Source organism: Protobothrops mucrosquamatus, unplaced genomic scaffold (genome assembly GCF_001527695.2).
Source record: "Protobothrops mucrosquamatus isolate PMUCROS unplaced genomic scaffold, P.Mucros_1.0 scaffold2536, whole genome shotgun sequence".
In the NCBI taxonomy this organism is placed as follows: domain Eukaryota; kingdom Metazoa; phylum Chordata; class Lepidosauria; order Squamata; family Viperidae; genus Protobothrops; species Protobothrops mucrosquamatus.
In genome coordinates, this window is record NW_015388597.1 from 75,315 (window position 1) to 88,527 (window position 13,213).

The following is a 13,213-nucleotide window of genomic DNA, read 5'->3' on the forward strand; positions in this document are numbered from 1 at the left end:
AAGAAAGCTCTACCCAAACCGAACCAATTAATGAACAAATAACTCCCAGAGGATTTGACCCTACTGATAAACCCTTAGAGGAAGACAAACGGAGGTATTTCACACATAGAAGGAAACGCAATACTCAAAGAAAGAAGCAGCATACAACTAACAAACCCCTTCTGCCCAATCCAACCCAACCAGAAACAGCCCCACTAAAACTGAGCAATTGATTTTTCCCCTTAGATAGAAACACACAGACCCACAACCTCCTCCTCAAAGAAAACATGCAGACGCCTAGCAAAGAAACAACCTCAAATATCCCTAAAAGAGTCACCTCAAATATCCCTAAAAAAGTCACATCAACAAACACACTAGAGATAAACAGAAAAGCACTCCAGACTGCAGCTCCCCCCAAAAAGGAAGGTAAGTGTTGGTAATAGGAGATTCTATCCTCAAAGGAAGAGAATCATCCATCTGCGGACCGGACATACAATCTAGGAAGGTTGAGATGTGGCTGAGAACCTAACCAAAATAATCAGACCTGCTGATTACTACCCTTTTCTCCTCCTCCACATTGGGACGAATGACACAACAAAGAACTTGAGTACCAGGGCTTTTTTTTTTGTCATAGAACGCCCAGAACGGAGTTCCGGCACCTTTTTTGGATGGAACCTTGTAGGGTAGGCAAGGCGGGTTGTATGACGTGTGTGAGTTCCGGCACCTTTTTTTTTTTACAAAAAAAGCACTGTTGAGTACTGAGGGAAGTCACCCCACCCCCAGAGAAGGAAATATTAAAAGGGCAGAAAAATATATTTCCTCAAAAGGATTTTAAAAGCAGAAACCAACCCTGCCCCCAAGTCTTCTCTGTCCCAAGCAGAAGCCAGCCCTGTACAAATGCAGATGTAAACCATCAGAAAGGCCCCAGCTAGGAGATCAAGAAGACAAAGAGACCTAAAATCTGCATACCCCACCCAAACTCTAGGAGTTATTAGCCCCATCACCAGGGAAGCAAGATATGATAATAGGACTAACCCATCACCATCAAAAATACCAGAAAAGGCAGACCCAGATTCAGGTCAGAATACGTGACATAGGAAATACAAAGCCTAAAACAGGAACAGGAAACTATTCGAAACAAAAGACTTCAGAGGTTATAAAAACCTACTTCCCACATGTGCTCGGCCTTCTTTTTCTCTTCTCTTTCCTGCCAGAAACATCTTTTGGTCTGGCTCTTCAATAAACTGCAACCTTCTTTCTAAAGCAGTCGCCATGTTGTTTATTTATCCCCGGCTTGGATGACCCAGGATGAAGACCTTTCTTTCAACAGTACAATAGTGAGAGATTACAAACAACTACTGATACTTACATTGTCAATAGGCATACAAATTGCCAACTGAGACTGGCTATAATCATTGTATCTTACTTCACATTAAACAGCTACTTTCCAGCCGACATTTTCAGAGCCCGTTCAACATGTTGCTTCTCTTTATTATGAACAACATGAAACCTAGCTTGCGAAAGAGCACTGTCTTTAAATAAGTTTAGTCCCTGTGTTGGTAATAGTCACATAATGCTAAGCCAGAAATTATAATTTATATTGGTTATACAGTTATATTAGCTTAGTCCATGCGTAAAACCAAGCCATCATGAATGCAGTAAGTCAAATCATCATGGTATAGGATAAAGAAATATGAACTAAGCCTTTTTTCTTCACCATTGGAAACTCTTTTCTGAGGTGTTCTAAAGCTGACAATCCATATCTGAAGTATCATTTTGAGGTAACCCTGCCTAACCCCAAATTTGCTGACTTTACAGCACCAGGCAAACTTAGTTGATTGATTTAGTGATGAGGTCATTCTACTCTGTCCATTATCTTACTTTAATCTGGTAGTTGATCTGCCTCTTTTGCTGTTTTTGCTTATTCAATTCTGTAATCGATTGACTGCATTTATTTTTCATTTTAATCTCTAATTATATCTGCTACTCTGCAGTCTTTGCTGAAAATCAGCATAGAACTTATTTAGTGAATAGGTCAGTATAAATTCATTACTTAGATCTTTGCTATGTTCTTTGGAAATCCTTTTATAAATGTAATAAAATATGTTTTGGAGGGCTATTTTTAGGTCACTAATATTGTAAGCCTTATTGGAAAGTGCCAATTTGCGTAGCCCTCAGTATAATTAAACTAAACTGATGTCTGCCTAGAAAAGGCAGATTGTCAGACCCATCAAAAGGGCAAAATGGGAATCTGTAATCTCTGTTTCCAAACTGCTGATCAATCCCCCTGATGTTTCAGCACCTGGCTTATTACTTCAGTCAAATATACTGTACCAATAGTAGAACTGAGTTTTCTTACCTTCCATTACAAATTAGGGCTGCATAAGTTTCACTTTGTAATTTGACCATTGCATGTAATCATGTAATCAGAATTTGGGTGCTTGACAACTGGCCTGTATTTATGAGAGTTGCTCCATGTGATCACCATTTATAATCTTCCCAGCCAGCTTCCAACAAGCACTCAATGGGAGAAGCCACATTTGCTTAATGGCTGCATTGTTCACTTAACAATGGCAATGATTCACTTTATAACTGTGGCAAAAAAGGTCATAAAGTGGGGCAAAACTCACTTAACAACTGCCTTGCTTAGCAACAAAAAAATTAGGCTCAGTTGTGGACATATGTCGAGAACTACCTGTATGTTGAATGCCTCTATGGCAGTGGAACATCATCATCATCATCATCATCATCATCATCATCATCATCATCAAGTTGGAAGGGACCTTGGAGGTCTTCTAGTCCAACCCCCTGCTCAGGCAGGAAACTATACCATTTCAGACAAATGGCTGTCCAGTCTCTTCTTAAAAACGTCCAGTGTTGGAGCATTCACCGCTCCTGGAGGCAGGTTGTTCCACTGGTTAATTGTTGTAACTGCCAGGAAGTTTCTCCTTAGTTCTAGGTTGCTTCTCTCCTTGATTAGTTTCCATCTGTTGCTTCTTGTCCTGCCTTCAGGCGCTTTGGAGAATAGCTTGACTCCCTCTTCTTTGTGGCAGCCCCTGAGATATTGGAACACTGCTATCATGTCCCCCCTTGTCCTTCTCTTCATTAAACTAGACCATGGGTAGGCAACCTTGGCTCTTTTATGACTCGTGAACTTCAACTCCAGAATTCCTGAGCCAGCATAGCTCAGCTTGGAAACCTCTCCCTTTCCCCTCAGCATGGCTGGCTCAGGAATTCTGGGAGTTGAAGTCCACAAGTCATAAAAGAGCCATGGTTGCCTACCCCTGAACTAGACATACCCAATTCCAGCAACCATTCCTTAAGGAAAGCTTGATAGTCATCCTCACCTCCTGACTAAGGGATTTTTGTGCAAGTTGAGAGGCAGTTAACTGAAATTCATGCAGCTGAAATGATTCTCAGTCTCATTCATCTGGAAGTCTAAAGATGAATTAGAGCCAGTGGTGGGATTCAGCCGGTGTGCACCACTTCGGCAGAACTGGTAGCTAATTTTTTGTTGCCCAGGCCCAGAATGGACTTCCAGAAGCGGCATCCACACAGAGAACCGGTTGAATTCCATCACTGATTAGAGCAATTAATGTATTAATTCATTGCCACACCAATTTAAAAGGCAGGAGAACCTATACCATCTCAGACAAGTGACTGTCTAGCCAATTTTTAAAAATCTCCAGTGATGGAGCGCCCACAATTTCTGGAGGCAAGCTGTTCCACTGGTTAATTGTCCTCACTGTCAGGAAGTTTCTCCTTAATTCCAGGTTGCTTCTCTCTTTGATCCGTTTTCAACCATTGTTTCTTGTCCTGCCCTCTGTTGCTTTGGTGAATAACGTGACCCCCTATTGGTTTTTTATAATAACAGTCTCCAGTGCCTGGTGTGTACAGCATGTTGTCTTGGTTTATATATTTGAAAAAAAGCAATAATAATTAACAGTCAATAATGATTGATTTTGATAATTCCATAATTAGTATAGTAATTAATATACTTCTTTGATCTTCTCAATTGTATTCTCCTTCTTCAACCTTAAACAAATATAATTCTTAATAGTTTCAATGTACCAATGATTAAATGTAGACATTTTTCATATCTGTACAGATAATGATAACATCTATGTATAACATTTTTTTTATCAGCTTATATTATTCTTATAAAAATCATCTCCTTAGTTCACCATGCATCCTATTTTTGTGATTTTTGTTTAAGCTTAATTTCCCCTTTATATTCAATCCATTCTTAACAGTCATGATTTTCTCAATGCTAGTCATCTAAATATCCAATTTTTTTCCATTTAAGGGCACCATCCCAATATTTTCACATTTCATGTGTTAGAAAAATACTGTACTTCTTATCTATCTTATAGCATCTGCGTACAACATTTTTTGCAGACGTTTCGTCACCCAAACTAGATAACACTACTAGCAATGAAATGTCTTTAAGTGTCTAAATGTCTAGTAATGAAACTAAATCAGAAATGAACTGCAAGAAAACAACCAAGCTTAGAGAGCACCAAAGACCCCTCATAAATACCTGTGCTGGACCAGTATGTAGCCATTTGGCCAGAGCATATAGCTAGCTTAGAAAACTGTGTGTAGTGCAAGTAGCATTTTAAGGGTTAAAAAGCCGTCTCCTTAAGAGATGGACTTCTGGGAAATGTAGTTTAGTTGTTACATGGTTATATCTGTGTTCTAATTGGACACTGGGAGGGTCTTGTGGTTTATTACCGGATATCCTGTTACATGCCAGGTTTTATTATCTCTTTCCATGAATCTTAGCCACGAGGCTAGGAGCTCCCTAAAATGGGGAAAATGTAACCAGAGCAGCATGTGATCTTTATGAAGAATGAGGAAATCCATTATTCTTTTAATTATGAGATGGGTCCAGATTACAATCTACATTCTGGAAGAACTTGTACAATAACTGTGAGTTAATGTCTTGAGGATACCTGGAATAAAGTAATTTTGTATGACTTATCCATTGAGTTTATTCTGCCTGTTTCAAGTGGAATCCAGCAACCTTCTCTGCATGAGACAGGAAAACACCTATCTCTGGCAAAAAAAAGAAGATAAAAGAGAAGAGAAAGCAGATCCTGCTCCCTTCTAGCACTGATTAAGTTACCTTAATTGAAACAGCTGCAAGAAAACAACCAAGCTCAGTTCCAAGAAGCCCTCAAAGTTGAAATTTGCAGTCATGTGACTTGGACATTGCAAACAACCATAAATGCGGGCCCGTTGCTAAATGCGCAAAATGCACTCCAGTGACTGCAGCCCCTCCCATCTGTCGGAACTTCAAAGCTGGGGCATTAAGTACCTTTTTTTGGATTCATCACAACTTTGAATAGTGGCTTAAGTAATCGGTTGTAAGTCAAGGACGACTTTTATTGGTTGAGGGTAATTGCAGTCCATTGTCCACTACTGGATGATGGGAGTTGCTGTCTAATTTTTGGAGGGCAGAGAATCAGGCTATGAAAAGTTACGCAAGGTCGGCAGCCAATTTCTTGCAGTGAGGGGCAAGATTTGGTTAAAAGTAGGGAGTGTCAAGCACCGGGGAAATAGGAGATCCAAGCGGTTCAAATGGGTATAAAGATTTATTGCACGCTTAAGCTCTCTACAAGAATCTGAACTACTAACAGCCAAAGGAAATTGGCAGTAGATAAGAGTAGAAGGAATTCACCTTGGGCTGGACTTTGATCTCTTGTGGGCACAAAGGGACTCATGACTGATGACATGTTTGACCCCTCCCTTGGGCTTAGTTTGGTCATCTACAGGGAACGGTGGTTTCAATTCATCCCTCAGCCCTAATCAGCATCTCTCAATCTCCCTAACTTTAAGATCCGTGGACTTCATTTCATGCTGACTTAGGACTTCTTCACTGGAGAAAGCAATTATGCTTGGAAGAGTTAGCAATAAAGGGAAACCAGGCCATCAAAGAACAGGGTGGCTGGACACCATCAAAGCTCACACCAGCCAGAGCACAGAACAACTCAAAGAAGTCCTGCAAAATCAGGAGATGTGGAGAGACCTGGCCCATAGAATCGCCAAGAGTCAGACATGACTGAATGGATAACGTCATCAACGTCATCAGGGAATTCTGGGAGTTGAAAATCCACAGGTTAAAGTTGCCTAGTTTGAGAAGCACTGTATACTGATGAAGGCTTCTAATAAATTAAAAAAAGGACTTGCAAAGTCATAGGGTGCCCCACCCTCTTTTCCTCATAAAACTGATGAGCGAGATGCAGAAGTCTACAAGGGAAGTGGGCTGTGGCATTTACCGTGAGACCAATTGTCCCTTTACAGATGAACAGAGCCAGCAGGTACATTGCTATATCTGCTGTGTGATGCTGGCTGTGTTGTGGCTCCGTCTTGTGAGCCCCTCTTATCGGAGGAAGAAGGCTCCGAACATGAAGGAGAGGAGATGGCCAGGCCTCCCTCTCCAGGACCCTCCTCTTTGGCAATGCCTCAGGTGTCTCCCGATGGAGAAGAGATTGACCAGGAGCCAGGTGGTTCTGAGATTGGCCAGGAGCCAGGTGTTTCGGATAGTGAGGAAGAGAAGTTGTGGCTGGATCCACGCCAGCGTAGGAGCGACAAGCGTGCGCAACAGAAAAGGAGACGTGCCAGAGATTAAGCTGAGTCACTGGACCACACCCCACAGGCTATAAAAGGGAGGTGGTGGCCATTTGGACTCTGTGACAGACAAAGCTGAATCTCTGGCGAAGTAGTTTCCTGTGGACTTAATTTTCTAACTGTGTGTATTGCTTTTTGTTCTCTGAGTAAAAGTCTTGGCAGGCAGCTACGGAGCTGCTGCCAAGTTTTCTTATCTGTGGATTGGAGTGTGGAGAAGTTCTTTAACCCTCGGCTGGCTGTTTGGGTGTGTGTGTCCGACGGGGACAGAACAGGCTCTCAGTCTATGTAGCGGTTCGTAAAGGTATACAACAGACTCTCCAGAATCTCCTGCCCCACATTCAAGTAAAAGTTCTGCAAAACACACCGGCAGGTAGAACTGTTAGAAGCGTCCTGAGCCTGAGCTGCTTCAGAAAGCCTTAAAAACCAAGGATCCAGCTGTAATAAGGCTTACCCAGGAGGGAAGCTGTCTGTGACATTAAACTTTAAATATGATTAATAAATAACCAGGTTTTTCAAGCAGAGATGAGCTGCTTTCACCCTTGCATGAACTTGCTGGCATTCTTGGCTTGTAGCCGTTTCTTTAAAGGTGCAGCATCCCACGGCGAAGGTATTAAACAGCAAGGAAAGCTTCCTTTTCTGCAAAGACATCAAAATGGGCTTTGCGGAGGGAGATGTAAAAATGCACTGATTATTGCAAATAATTCAGTCTCCCTAGTGTGATTACTAATTTGAACTGAAGCCGGCATTTTAGGTCTGCGTAGGCCAAGCCCACTGCGAAGAACAAAGTTGGTACAACTTGGCTAAGCCAACAGTCATAAGTCACTTTGTTCAGTGCGGTTGTAACTTGGAACAGTCACTGCACAAACTGTTGTAAGTTGAGGACTACCTGCACGACAAAACTACAGAAAGTCTCCTTGTGTTTTCCTTTCCTTCTTAGAACCCAGGAAGTCAAGGGTAGCCTTAGTTCTTTTTCTAATTCTTTCCAGCCTCATGGGACAAATCCAAGCTACTTCTGCACCTGTTGTTGTCCCAATTACTTCTAGAGCAGCAGTTCTCAACCTGTGGGTCGCGACCCCATTTGGGGTCGATCGACCATTTCATGGGGGTCGCCAAGCAAGGCTGTCCGCCATTTTTTTTTGTCCGCCATTTTTCCCCCTTTTCCGGCGGGTGCCTTACCTCCCTTGGGCTGGGCCAGCTGGTGGTCGGCCTGCTCCGTCTCTGCCGCTTGCCAGCTACGCCTCGGCCGGCTCAGGAGGCAGAACCACGCATGCGTGGTGCTCCCGGGCAGGGAAAGTCCTTGACTTACGACCGGTTGGGTAGTCCTCGACTTACAACCGGTTTAGTCCTCGACTTACGACCGGTTTAGTCCTCGACTTATGACCGGTTGGGGGTCGCGGCATTAAAAAGGTTGAGAACCACTGTTCTAGAGGCTTTACACATCCCATTAAATTCCATAGGGAGTTTCAGTATTAGGCCAAGTGCAAGAATTAGTGTGATGTGAGAACAGAGACGCTACAAGTTTTCAGAGCTGAAAAGAAGAACCCTTCTTTAGGTCAAAATGGGGCTGAACCCTGCCTTCAAAGAACATTTGCCATTTTAAAGGTTACTTTGGGAACACCTTGAGTCTTACTTTTGCATTAATTGTTTTGCCCCTAGAAAACTGATGCCTCTATTGATCAGGCAGAGAAATCACTCATTGCCTCGTGAACTAAGATGATCAAAGGCCTGGAGACTAAAACATATGAAGAATTGGGTTTGGCTAGTCTAAAGAAGAAATAGGGGTGACATGATAGCAGTATCCCAGTATTTGAGGTGCTGCCACAAAGAAAAGGGAGTCATGTTATTCTCCAAAGCACCAAAGGGCAGGACAAGAAACAATGGTTGGAAACTGATCAAAGAGAGAAGCAACCTGGAATTAAGGAGAAACTTCCTAACAGTGAGGACAATTAACCAGTAGAACAGCTTGCCTTCAGAAAGTGGGTGCTCCATCACTGGAGGTTTTTAAGAAGATACTAGACAGCCACTTGTCTGAAATGGTATAGGTTCTCCTGCTCGAGCAGTGGGCTGGATTAGAAGACCTCCAAGGTCCCTTCCAACTCTGATTCTATTCTACTCTACTCTACTCTACTCCACTCCACTCCACTCCACTCTATTCATTTCTTTATTTACTTGATTTTGATGGATACCAAAATGGAAAGACTCAAAAGCACAATCCATAGTTTTCAGGAGACGCGGATGACCTCTAGAAGTCAGAAAATAAACAGAGAAAAAGAATTAATTTGTTGCTGACATCTAGTGGCTTTTTAGATTTTTATATAGCCCATTTATGATTGCCTGGTGAAGTCTTCTACAGCTAGTCCTCGAATTACAACAATTCATTTAGAGACTACTGAAATTTACAACAGCACTGAAAAAAGCAATGTCTGACCATTTTTCACATTTACGACTGTTGCAGCATCCCCATGGTCACATGATCAAAATTCAGATGTTTGGCAACTGACTCGTATTTATGACTGTTGTAGTATCCCGGGGTCACGTGATCCTGTTTTGCAAACTTCTGGCAAGCAAAGTCAACGGGGAGGCCAGATTCACCTAACAACTTAACATCTGCAGAGATTCACTTAACAATTGTGGCAAGAAAGGTTATACAATGGAACCAAACTCACTTACCGTAACTGTCTCATTTAGCAACAGTAACTTTGGCCTCAATTGTTGTCGTAAGTCAAGGACTACCTGTACAGCACAGAGTTGTTTTTCTTTTAGGAAAAAAAAGAAGAACAATTATTATTTCCTCAATTTTAAAACAACCGTTCTTTTATCTTTCCCAGAATCCCTTAGGATTCTGGGATCTCTCTGAACTATACCATAATGTGCTCTTAACTAAACTCCTGAGAATTACAGAAAGGAAAAAAAACAGAAAGCTTCAAGCCAGCCAGTAAAGGAAGTTGCTAAGATTATTGCAAACCAATTTGGGTGGGGGGGGGAGAGAGAGGGAGGAGAGGAGAGGAGATAAGGAATAATGTGCAATATGTAGCACCAGCAAAAAAAAAAAATAACACTGGCTGCCCTGGATCAAGCTTAGGAAATCAAAAACGTTTTTTGCCAGCCCCAGGGTGCTTTCATCCTATCAATTTCAGTATGTACCGTAGAATTAGGATCAGTGGGAAGGTGGGTCTGTTCACCGGGCATATCTCAGGAGCCACAAAAATAGGTGAGGACCAATTTAGCTGAGAAAGGTTCTTTCCTGTTAGGAACGAAGCACATTTTAACTTAAGTACATTTTAAAAATGTCATCCTGTCAGTTAAAAAGCTTTGATTCCCTCAGCATAAATAATTCCATCTGTCTCTTAGATAGTAACACTGCACCATAGGAACCAGGTTCTATAAAGCATAGAGGGTTTGTTTTAGCAACAGCGGAAGATTCTGGAGATAAGGGAGGAGTCTCCGCAGCAGAAATCTGTTTGAGACCTTTTCATCAACCCTGGTGCAAGGAATTTTTTATAAATTACCTTCTGAGGTGGCCGAGTAATTGGCTATTTTTTTCAATCCCCTTTGAAGATCTGAGTGGGTAGCACATAGCAACACAACATGCATTCTAAAATCAGTGGTCTCACTTGATCCAACTGAAGTGTGTAACCCAAACGGATTGTGTCTGGCAGAAGGATTGCACACAGGGAGTCCTCGACTCACAAGCGCAACTGAGCCCAACATTTCTGTTGCTAGGTGAGACATTCGTTAAAGAGAGTTTTGTCCTATTTTACGGCCTTTCTTGCCACAGTTGTTAAGCGAATCGCTGCAGTTGTTAAGTTAGTAACACCGTTGTTAAGTGAATCTGGCTTCCCCGTTGACTTGGCTTGTCAGAAAGTCGCAAAAGGGGATCACGTGACTCCCGGACACTGCGAGCGTCACAAATATGAGTCAGTTGCCAAGCGTGTGAATTTTGATCATGTGACCATGGGGATGCTGCAGCGGTAATTGTGAAACGTGTAACTGTGAAAAATGTTCATAAGCCACGTTTTCAGTGCCCTTGTAACTTCCAATTGTCACTAAGTGAACTGTTGTAAGTTGAGGACTATTTGCATTTGGAACCATAAAGCAGGCAATTTATAACCAACCTGCAGACTGAGGACCTTGTTCAATCAATGTCAGCATCTCCCGTAAATAAACTCCTTGCTTTGTTGCACTAATTAGGTAGATCTTGTGGGGAATGAAGCTCAAACAGGGCAGCGTTTGTGCAACCGTTTAAACAGCCACTCGTATTGTATGTGCAGGCGTCACTGTAGCCGGTGGCAGTGATTTCCATAGGCCGATGAGCTTTTGTGCAAGCTTCTTTTTTCCCCAGCCTATCTTTCCTACACCTCAGGCTCATGATAAAATATTAAAATAACACGCAATTCCTCGAATCACGGCCTGCATTAATGAGCCACGAGGCCTGAACACTGAAGCTTAATTTTCTGTATCCATCCCGTGCCTTGTTTTATTTGTCTTCAATTGCTGTCTCAGCAGGTCAATTTCAACCCTGGCTTGTCAAGCACTATTAATCCTTCAATCCAAACAAGTTTTGATATCAACTATGTAGATTATTTCACACTTGTTAAGCATTGAAAGATGGCACAAGCGTTCTGGAGGTTCTCTGTTGAATCAGAGTGAAGTCTACCAATTGGGCTTGATTCATTTAATTTTTCATTACAGCTCTGAGAACCGGCAGCCCAAACTATAATATAGGCTTGTAGGTGAATGAAAAGAGGACATGAATTATAAATAGAGACCTCTTTTATATAAAGGAGCAGAGAACACCAAGCATTTTTCTATCAAAATCCATTCCTTGTTTCCTACTGTCCAAAGCTCTCTTGCTTCCAACAGTCTAAAGAAGGGGTTTTCTTTAATTGATCTTGCTAATTACTTAACAGTTTCTGATTCTTGTACACCTGAGGTCTACTTACGGATGCAGATCTAGTGTTTCATGTGTTCCTATCCTTTCCAGGCCTTTGTAGGTAAAATTTGTTAAATGATTCTTTAGCCAAATGTTGCAGGAGATAGAAGTATATGTGTGTCTTTCCTCTTTGTACCCAGAATGTGGAACATGGAAATTCTCTTTGCTGTTTGTTACTCGAAAAGGCTCAATGAGCCGAAATAAGTTGAAAGTGACAGTCACATAAGAATGATATAAAAACCCACAACCAAAACGTGACTTAATATTATGAAATGATACAAAAAGGATCTGGAGGGTAAGGGGGAAAATATGTATTTATTATTATTTGTTGATAAATATTGTGCTGGATCAGATTGTAGCTAGTTTAGGAATTAAGAACTGTGTTAGAGCATTTAGCATTTAAAGGGTTAAAAGCTGTTTCCTTAAAAGAACTGTATGTTAGAACATTTAGCCTTTAAGGGTTAAACACTGTTTGCTTAAGAGATGGCCTCTGGGAAATGTAGTCTAGTTGTTAGTCAGTCCTATATCTTATCTAGTCAGTGGGAGGGGCTTCAAAGTTTATTACAGGATGTCCGGGCTACATGCCAAGGTGGTAAAAAGCCTTTTTTAAATCAAGCATCATGCACGCATCGATTGGAATCCGTAACCATGCCTAGCTGAGATGGGGAATTATCTCTTTTTATCTATGAGAATGGACAGATATGGATATGGCCGGATGTATCCACTGCAAAGTAAGTCTCTGCTTAGAATTCCTGGACAATAAATATTTGTTTAAAACCATTTTTGTGGAGTTTATGGTATCTGGATCGGAACTATAACGCATCTCAGTTCAAGGTTCCAGAAAAAATATACAGTATATACCAGTGGTGGCGAACCTATGGCACGGGTGCCAGAGGCGGCACTCAGAGCCCTCTCTGTGGGCACGCGCGCCGTCGCCCCAGTCCTAGGCCTTCAGCTGGGTTTTATAAAACCTTTTCGCTTGAGGCCTCCGCTGCCATGTGCAAAAAAAAAAGGTTCAATCAGTCAGTCAATTTCAACTTGTCGCGGGAAAAAAAAGATCTCACAAAGTTGGAATTGATTGATTGAACTTTTTAGTCCCACCCATTCTGCCATTACCACCGCAGCCACGCCCACCCAATGGGCCACACCCACCCGGCACCTGACGATGCATAAGTGGGTTTTGGGTTGCAGTTTGGGCACTCGGTCTCTAAAAGGTTTGCCATCACTGGTATATACCTAAAGTATTATACAAATGATGCAATCTGGGAAGTGATGCAATCTGGGAAGAAAATGTACGTTAAAACCTTATTTTAAAAAACTGACCATTTTTTCCCCCTTTTATGTCAACTATATTAGAACGTGAGGTCCTTGGTGCTCTCTGAGCTTGGTTGTTTTCTTGCAGACATTTCATTACCCAACTAGTAACATCAACAGTGCTGATGAGATGACCTAGTTGGGCAATGAAATGTCTGCAAGAAAACAATCAACCTCAAAGAGTGCCAACGATCAATAGTTCAACTCTGAGTTACAAAAGTTCTCTTCTATTGATATCAGAAAGTTCACGCAAGCACAGGAATCCATTGAAAAGAAAGTATTTCTTCTCTTCAAGTCCCAATGGAAAGCAGAAGGCAACCATCCTTCATGAAGAATCAGGTTTTACAGAGTTTT